The sequence below is a fragment of the Nuphar pumila genome, chromosome 4, assembly GCF_984573655.1.
Source record: "Nuphar pumila chromosome 4, dmNupPumi1.hap1.1, whole genome shotgun sequence".
Classification (NCBI taxonomy): Eukaryota; Viridiplantae; Streptophyta; class Magnoliopsida; order Nymphaeales; family Nymphaeaceae; genus Nuphar; species Nuphar pumila.
The window spans coordinates 57,066,541-57,075,331 of record NC_143252.1 but is presented as its reverse complement, the minus strand read 5'-3'; positions in this window follow the sequence as shown (position 1 = coordinate 57,075,331).

Genomic DNA, 8,791 nt, shown 5'->3' with positions numbered 1-8,791 from the left:
ACGCCTAAAATAACAGAACAGACAAATGTGACCAAACAGATGACGGAAAAGAAAAATCCGAAACAGGTATCACCACTATTCTAAAAATCACAAGCTTTCATATTAAGTAAGAGGACATCTCTGACATAACTTTCATTTTTTACAGTTTTGGATTTGGAGAAACACACAAAGAGAACTCATAGCCCTAAGTAGATCCAAAATCTCAGAGGCCCAAATCAGGCTCTGACACGTGTCCCGAACGCTCGGATTTTTCCAGAAAATAAAAACATCATAAAAATCTGATAAAATCAGGTTAAAACCTAGACATTTTACCGAGTTCAGAACATCTTTCGAAGCGAAAATCGGATCTCTCATGAGGGATATATCGATTTTACAATCGGAAAATAATTTTTAAAACGCATCCCGGGTAACAAAACCCGCCTTACCTCTTTGAACGTTTACTACAGTAAACGAATTTAAATGCTTCCGAATTTTTTGAAAAATTCTAGGGACACCTAAGGGCCCATTCCATGATTTTTTAGGAATTTTTGATAAAACATAAATGCATGAAATGACATGTGGACTGACTGACAAAAACAGAGAACTACTGAAAATGAGCAGAATTGAAATAAATGCTAAATTAATCCTAATTAACTCATGAAGCATGCTAAATTAACGAAATAAAATGCCAATTAAATCTAGCTAAATGTATGAATGCTAAAAATCATCAAGGAAGCATAATCTTGTATTTTTATATTTGTCGTTTTATGAGAATAGCTCAATCCATCCCTCGGATGAGCTCTTTCTTCAAACGACTCCCGAATCAAACCAAAGGCATTATCATGGTGAAATCAATAGGAATGGAGGCTTACCTTGTGTTCTCCAGCGGTTTTGGAACTCCCAAAAAGAGCGGCTACCTTGATAAAGGGGTTTCAGAGGGGCGTGAATCCAAAGGACACCAAGAAAGAAAAAAAATGGAATTATGAAGTTCAATTCTCAAACAGGGCTCCCTGAGCTGGGCATAGGCTAGGGTATTTGTAGAAATTTTGGAGATTTTCAAAATTCAAACACAGTGAATCTGGACCTTCCATGTGGCGCCATCTCAGGGCATGCCATTTTGATTTTTTGAGAAAATAAAAAATGAGAATTTTGTGAGTGAGACACCTCAGCAGGGGAATTTGGAATTTTTCAAAAAGCTTGCTTGATTTTCTCTGCAGGAGTCTCCCAAATGGCGCCACCTCAGAGGATGTCCTCTTGGATTTTGAAATTCAAAGCTTGGTTTTCCTGGAAGAAGGAGAGATTGCCATGTGGCGCCACCTCAGGGTGGCTCCACACTGCCATGTGTGAGAAGGTAGGAGCAGAGGAAGCAGAAGATGCCACCTCAGAGGGGTTTGAATTCTACTTTTTCTGATGAAAGGAGAGACTGACATGTGGCGCCACCTCAAAGCATCTACATTGACATGTGTCAGAAGGAAAGGAAGAGGATTCAGATGGTGCCACCTCAGAGAGAGTTTGAAATTTAAATTTCTGCTTTTTCTAGAGGAAAGGAGAGACTGACATGTGGCACCACCTCAGGGTGGCTCCTACAATGACATGTGGCAAGAGGGAGGAAAAGGAGGGAAAGGGACACGTGGCACCATCTCAAAAAATGAATTTAGGGAGGAGACTTCAGGATTTGCGCCACCTCATCCTGGAGTTTGAATATTTGAATTGTTGCTTTTTCTGAAGGAGGCAGAAAATGACAAGTGTCATTTGCTTTTTCTAAGAAGAGTAGAGAATGACATGTGTCATTTGCTTTTTCTATGAAGAGCAGAGAATGACATGTGTCATTTGCTTTTTCTGAGAAGAGCAGAGAATGACATGTGTCATTTGCTTTTTCTAAGAAGAGCAGAGAATGACATGTGTCACTTGCTTTTCTGAGAAGAGCAGAGGATGACATGTGTCATTTGCTTTTTCTGAGAAGAGCAGAGAATGACATGTGTCATTTGCTTTTTCTAAGAAGAGCAGAGAATGACACGTGTCACTTGCTTTTCTCAGAAGAGTAGAGGGTGACATGTGTCATCTACTTTTCTTGAGGAAAGGAGAGAGTGACATGTGTCACTTGCAGGAGACATAATTCAAATGGTGCCACCTTAGGGGAGACAAGCTCTACTTTTTGTGAACAAGACAACACATGACACGTGACATCTCATGGTGACCTTGGAATGACACATGGCGCAAGGTGAAGATGGTGGATGCTGACACATGGCATGGAATGAAGAGGGGGTCTAATGACATGTGGCGGCTTCTTAAGGTAGCCCCACACTGACACGTGTCAAAGGATGGCAGAAGAGAGAAGGTGACATGTGGCGCCACATCTAGGTGAACCCTATGCTGACACATGGCAGGTAAATGGGAGGAAAGAGAAAGGACAAGTGGCGCCAATCCAGGGGACAAGGCTCCTATTTTTTTGGGTTTTTCAAAATTCAAGTTTTTTTTTTTTCAAAAGAAAATCCTGTGTGACACCACCTCAATGTGGGTCCCACATTGCTTCTTTATTGAAATAAGGATAAAACAACATTTTCTTTTTGGAATTTTCATAAAATCGGGACTAATTGGTAAAACAGAAATTTTTGGAAAGAGTTGGCCCCTGTAGGGCGATTTTGTAAAAGAATGATAGTTGAAATAGTTTGACAAAAGGGCAAAATCTGAGATGAAATTTATTGAAAATTATCCAGACTGTTTTCCTGAGGAAATATTTTGAAATTCAGAGCCCTGGGGGTAAAATAGGAAGAATTGATCATTTTGAAGACCCGGGGTTTTGAAATCTATTTTGAAAAGGGTTGAAATTTAAATCTGGATTGAAATTTTTGAAATCGAGAGTTCTGGACCTCGAACTGACATGTTGTGCAGTGCAGTGATGTGAAATGCTCATGCAATGATATGCAATGCCATGTCTTATGGAATAGAATCTTGAACCAAGACTTGGAGATGCCTGTCTCTTGTCAGGAATAAATTTTTGAACATCTGAGCTAAAAATAGAGAAATTTTGAGAGTTGCAGATGCAATTTAGACTTATGTAAGGTCCGGGCTCAGAAAATGACCATTTTGCCCTCCGGCGATTTCAGAGGTAAATGAAAATTTGGGGTGTTTACGGATGCCCCTCTTTGCTACTAAGCAGCTTGTGGCCGAGCTTAGTGGCAAAGAAAAACACACCAAATTTGGGCTATATATAAAAAAATGCCCCAGTTAGAAGGATCTGACTGGGTGTGAAGAAATTGGACCGAGGAAGATGGTAGATATGAAGCGAAAAAATGGAGAGAAAAGACTCACTCTGTGAGAGTGAAATTAAGGGTTTTGCCCTTATCCTGGATGGGACAGAAAATGCTTCGTATGGAACAAAGCTCAGGTTTGACCCTTAACCTGATTGGGGAATAGAATATCTCATCGAAATGAGACTCAGGTTTGTACCCTTAACCTAATCGGGCGGAAGATGAAATACCTCTTTGAATGAGGCTCAGGTTTATGCCCTTATCCTGATCGGGCGGAAAATGGAATACCTCTTCAAAGGAGGCTCAAGTTTATACCCTTATCCTGATTGGGCGGAAAATAGAATACCTCATCAAAGGAGGCTCAGGTTTATACCCTTATCCTGATTGGGCGAAAGATGAAATACCTCTTTGAATGAGGCTCAAGTTTGTGCCCTTATCCTGATCGGGCGGAAAATGGAATACCTCTTTGAATGAGGCTCAGGTTTGTGCCCTTATCCTGATCGGGCGGAAAATGGAATACCTCTTTTAATGAGGCTCAGGTTTGTGCCCTTATCCTGATCGGGCGGAAAATGAAATACCTAATCAAAAGAGGCTCAGGTTTATACCCTTATCCTGATCGGGCGGAAAATGGAATATTTGGAAGGTGAATAAGACAACTTTTCTTGAAGAGGAACGATGCAGTGGAAATGGAATTGTAAGAGGCAAATTTGGAAAATGATCAAGACGATCCGATGAATTTTCCATCAGTGTGAAATATGAATAAGGTAAGAAGTAAGGCGACTCTTTCGACAACGCGAAAGATGACAAAGGTAATCCAAAGGAACAAGGCGATTCTTTCGACAACGCGAAAGATGACAAAGGCAATCCAAAGGAACAAGGCGATTCTTTCTACAACGCGAAAGATGACAAAGGCAATCCAAAGGAATAAGGCGATTCTTTCGACAACGCGAAAGATGAAAAAAGGTAATCCAAAGGAATAAGGCGGTTCTTTTAACAATGCGAAAAATGACAAAGGTAATCCAAAGGAACAAGGCGATTCTTTCGACAACGCGAAAGATGACAAAGGCAATCCAAAGGAATAAGGCGATTCTTTCGACAACGCGAAAGATGACAAAGGTAATCCAAAGGAACAAGGCGATTCTTTCGACAACGCGAAAGATGACAAAGGTAATCCAAAGGAACAAGGTGATTCTTTCGACAATGCGAAAGATGATAAAGGTAATCCAAAGGAAAAAGGCGATTCTTTCGACAACGCAAAAGATGACAAAGGCGATCCAAAGGAACAAGGCGAGTCTTTCGACAATGCGAAAGATGATAAAGGTAATCCAAAGGAACAAGGCGATTCTTTCGACAATGCGAAAGATGATAAAGGTAATCCAAAGGAAAAAGGCGATTCTTTCGACAATGCGAAAGATGACAAAAGGTAATCCATTCGGAAAGAAGGCTAATCTTTCAACAACGTGAAAGATGAAAAAGGCTATCCTTTCAGAGATAAGGCTAATCTTTCAACAATGTGAAAGATGACAAAGGAAAATCTCTCGAAGGTGTCAAGATGCATCAATATGGACCTCAAGCTCTCACTTAACGTCAGGATAGCTAGAAAATATTGTCAAAATGTTGAAAATTTTGTTGTTGATTCAAAGTAATTGAAAATGATGCTCATTGTTGTGAAAATATTCCTTCTTTTCTACATGAAGTATTACCTCCAAACATGATTGACTTCATAGAATCAAGATTTTGAATCCAAATTGCTTGCGATTGACCTTCTTCAAAGAAGTTATCAATTTCCTTTCTATGAATAGGAAAGAGAGAATTTAATATTATGAAAGCAATTGATGAAAGAATATTGATAATAGAATTTCACAAATTTAAAGAAGATTCTTGATAAATGGGGCAGTTTGATATCCTGGGAGCTTCTCTCATGATATTCTTTCTACACTCTTTTGCTCTCTGGTTTTTGCTAAATTCTCCTTTATTTTGGAGATGTTCTGACTTTTTTTCTCTCTTGCTCTCTTTTGGGAAGGGTACGTCACAAACTCCTTCATCTTGGAGATGTTTCAATCCTTCTTGGGCGATGGGTTTGGAGATCTTTGGATGATAGCTGAAATTAAATATCTTTTGGGGATTGTCGAGAGGTTCATCGCATCTGCCTTCATCTCGACAGTGCTTTGGACTCTCCCTGGAAGGATCCATCACAAACTCCGTCATCTTGGAGATGCTTCAAATCTTCTTTGGCCCGGGGGGTCTACTCGCTTAATTCGCCTTCATCTTGACGACAAGTGAGAGATCCCTTTTGCGGATATTTAATTGCAGCTTAGGTGATTTGGAGGAGACATGGCTTGGATAAATGCTCTCTTTTCTAGCACTCAGGTTATTTCCACTGCCTCATTTTCTCAAGAATAGTCTTTAAAGATGTGCTATTGACTGCGATCAATATCAATCATTTATGGCTTTTCAATAACATTGAATCTTCTTTTCTGGCCATATCGAGGATTTATCCTTCATCCTTTTGGTTGGCCAATAGAAAGAATTGGAAGTTAGAATCTTTTTTTGCAAAATCTCCACTCTTTTGGAAGTAATGCTGAAGGTAGACAGAGGTAAAGATTTGTATAATAAAGTTTTTGAAATCAACAAATAATTGATTGACAGATTGACAAAATTTTCTTGAAATCCTTGATGAAAGAGTGCACTTGAGGTTCGGCTTAACGCATCCGTGACGAAAATTATCCTCTCCTTTCCAAAGTGGACGACTATCAGTTCACTGGGAACAATATCAGTTTGATTAAGGACAACTATCAGTTCAAGGGAGAACGACTATCAGTTCACTTGGAACACTATCAGTTCAATGAAGAATGACTATCAGTTCAATTGGAACACTATCAGTTCAATGAAGAACGATTATCAGTTCACTTGGGAAAAATATCAGTTCGATGAAGAACGACTATCAGTTCACTTGGAACAGTATCAGTTCAATGAAGAACGACTATGAGTTCGCTTGGAACACTATCAGTTCAATGAAGAACGACTATCAGTTCACTTGGAACACTATCAGTTCGCTTGGAACACTATCAGTTCGATGAAGAACGAGGACCATTATAGAGAGTTGGATCGCTTCTATGAATGGTTTCAGGATTATCCCCTTATCATGAACGGGGAATGGAAATTGGATGACCTGGCAGTCGAAATTGAGAATTTTGGTAATTTGAAAATTGGAAATTGGGTGACCCGGAGGTCGAAATTGAAGAATTGAATGACCAGAGGGTCGAAATCGAAGAATTATGGAAAATGATTCAGATTTATCCCTTAACCTGAATGGGAATTGATGCAAAATGAAATGCAAATGCATATGAAAATGTGAATGCAAAATTAATGCAAGTGGGTGCATATACATGCAAAATGAGAGATTGGTTTATCCTGCCTGCATACAGAATGTTTGAAAATAAAATTTCAAAAGATGCCCCAGTGTAACTGGGAAGAGGGAATAAAATTTAAAGAAGGCTCTCTGCTGGGCAAAGACAGGATCAAATTTTGAGGAAAATTTTAGACTTTTGGAGGAAAATATTGAGGAAAATATGGTAGACCATTGTAAGAGTATCCCATTACTAGGGATTGAGTCGTCATAAGGATTATGACAATTGTGTTGTCATCCTTTTGCAAGGGAAATAAACAACGGAAAATGTGCCTTGTTACCTAGGCGAGGTCGTCAACCATGAGAAAAACACCATTTTGAAGGAAATAGATATCTCTTGGAAAAACAATCCGCAAACGGATTTAGAATAAGGATAAGGCAAGTGGGTAAACAATTTCCACTGCAATAATCAAGGTATGCGTGAGGAAAATAAGGTGAAGAATTTTGCAAATAGACAAAAGGATTGAAAATCCAATAGAATAAAACATATGATTTTGGAAAATTGCATGTAGGTTGAAAATGCAGATGGAAATTCAAGATCCAGTAGAACGGGAGAATGGAAAATCACCTGGAGTTTTGAAAGAAATAAGATATTTGGAAAAATCATCCAGGGTTTGAGAAAATAAAGGAAAAGATGAGAATATGGATATTTGAAAATATTTTTGGAAAAATGTAAGGAAATAGAGGTAACAAACAAACACTCACATCCTGCACAAACATTTATGCGCATATAGCACTCCCTAAAAAGGCTGACTCTAGATGCATTATTTTGAAAACAACTATAGGACCCTAATCCTAACTCTATGTTCAGATCATCTTTGTCCAATCCAGTTATGCCGATATACCCGGATCGAAATCCGAGGTACGTGGCATATAATTTCAACTCTGGTTCTAAGGTAAGGTTTTCCAACATCCTTGAGCACCTACCGATATACTTCGGACTGTGGCCCGCGGTACGTGGTAGGGGGGGTGTTGACCCAAATAGTTGGCGCAGTTGTGAGGCTCTGTTCCGAACTAGGGTTCTGGAAGAGAGCCCAGCAACGTGAAGACCGGGTAATGATAGGTAAGGGAGATTTTGAAAAAATGATCACATGCAAGAAATAGAGGGCTCAAGTCCTAGAGAAATAGATTTTGAAAATTTTGAAGAAGCATACATTGTTTGCATTCAGATCCTAAATTGAGGAGAGTTATATTTAGACCTAAGTCTATGTGAGCATGCAAATTTCTCCTCAATCTGGTCCTACCAAACCATGCCTAAGCTATATGCAGTCAATGTCAGCTAGGTTAGAATCTAGGCTCCTAGGCTCACATGATATTGAAAGTAAAAGAGCTGACATTTTGTGAACATAATTTTGATAATTAAACTAAAACACACTTTTGATCAGGCAAGGACAGGTCCCATCTCGGTCGCCAAACCTGTTATCGTCGCGAAATTTTTCCCGCCTTCCCCTTCCTTGCGGAAGAGAGAGGAAGAACCGCTTTCGCGATTCAAACTTGACCGGATTTTGGAAAATGTTTTGAAATACTCCCCTCCGTTTTGAAAATTGCGGGAAAATCCATGGGATGGGGCTCGACCTGTCGGTACGAGGTTCGACCGTTCCTGCCGCCTTTAACAGGGGTAATTGAACCAAGGACCAAAATTGTGCTTGACTTAGTGAAATTATCGAAATTGTGTTCTATCCTAAATGCACAGAGAATTCAGGCATGTGCTATGAGATTTTAGAAAATGCAGCTTGAGAAACATGATGCATGCTTAGAAAATATTTGGAGTTGGAAATAGTTCTAAGGCAAATGATGGGAATCAATTTCTCAGGAAAACTCAGACGGAAAGGATTGAAAATCTCGAGAAAGTTCATAAAGATGTAGGAAAATCATGAATAGTTGAAAATCCTGGGAAAATAGAAGTGATTCTTGAGAAAAAGGTGAACATTTGAAAAGGAAAACACTTCTCGGGAAAATTCGGACTTTGAGAATTTTCTTAGGAAAATGATGGAAAGTTGATAGGAAAACTCATTTGAGAAAAAAAAAACTGAACTTGGGAAATTGAAATCCTGGGAATCTTAGCCTTAAAACCCTTGAAATACTTGGAAATTGATCTTTGATTCTTGAGAAAGATTGGAAAACTCTTTTTGAAAATCTTAAGAAAATAATA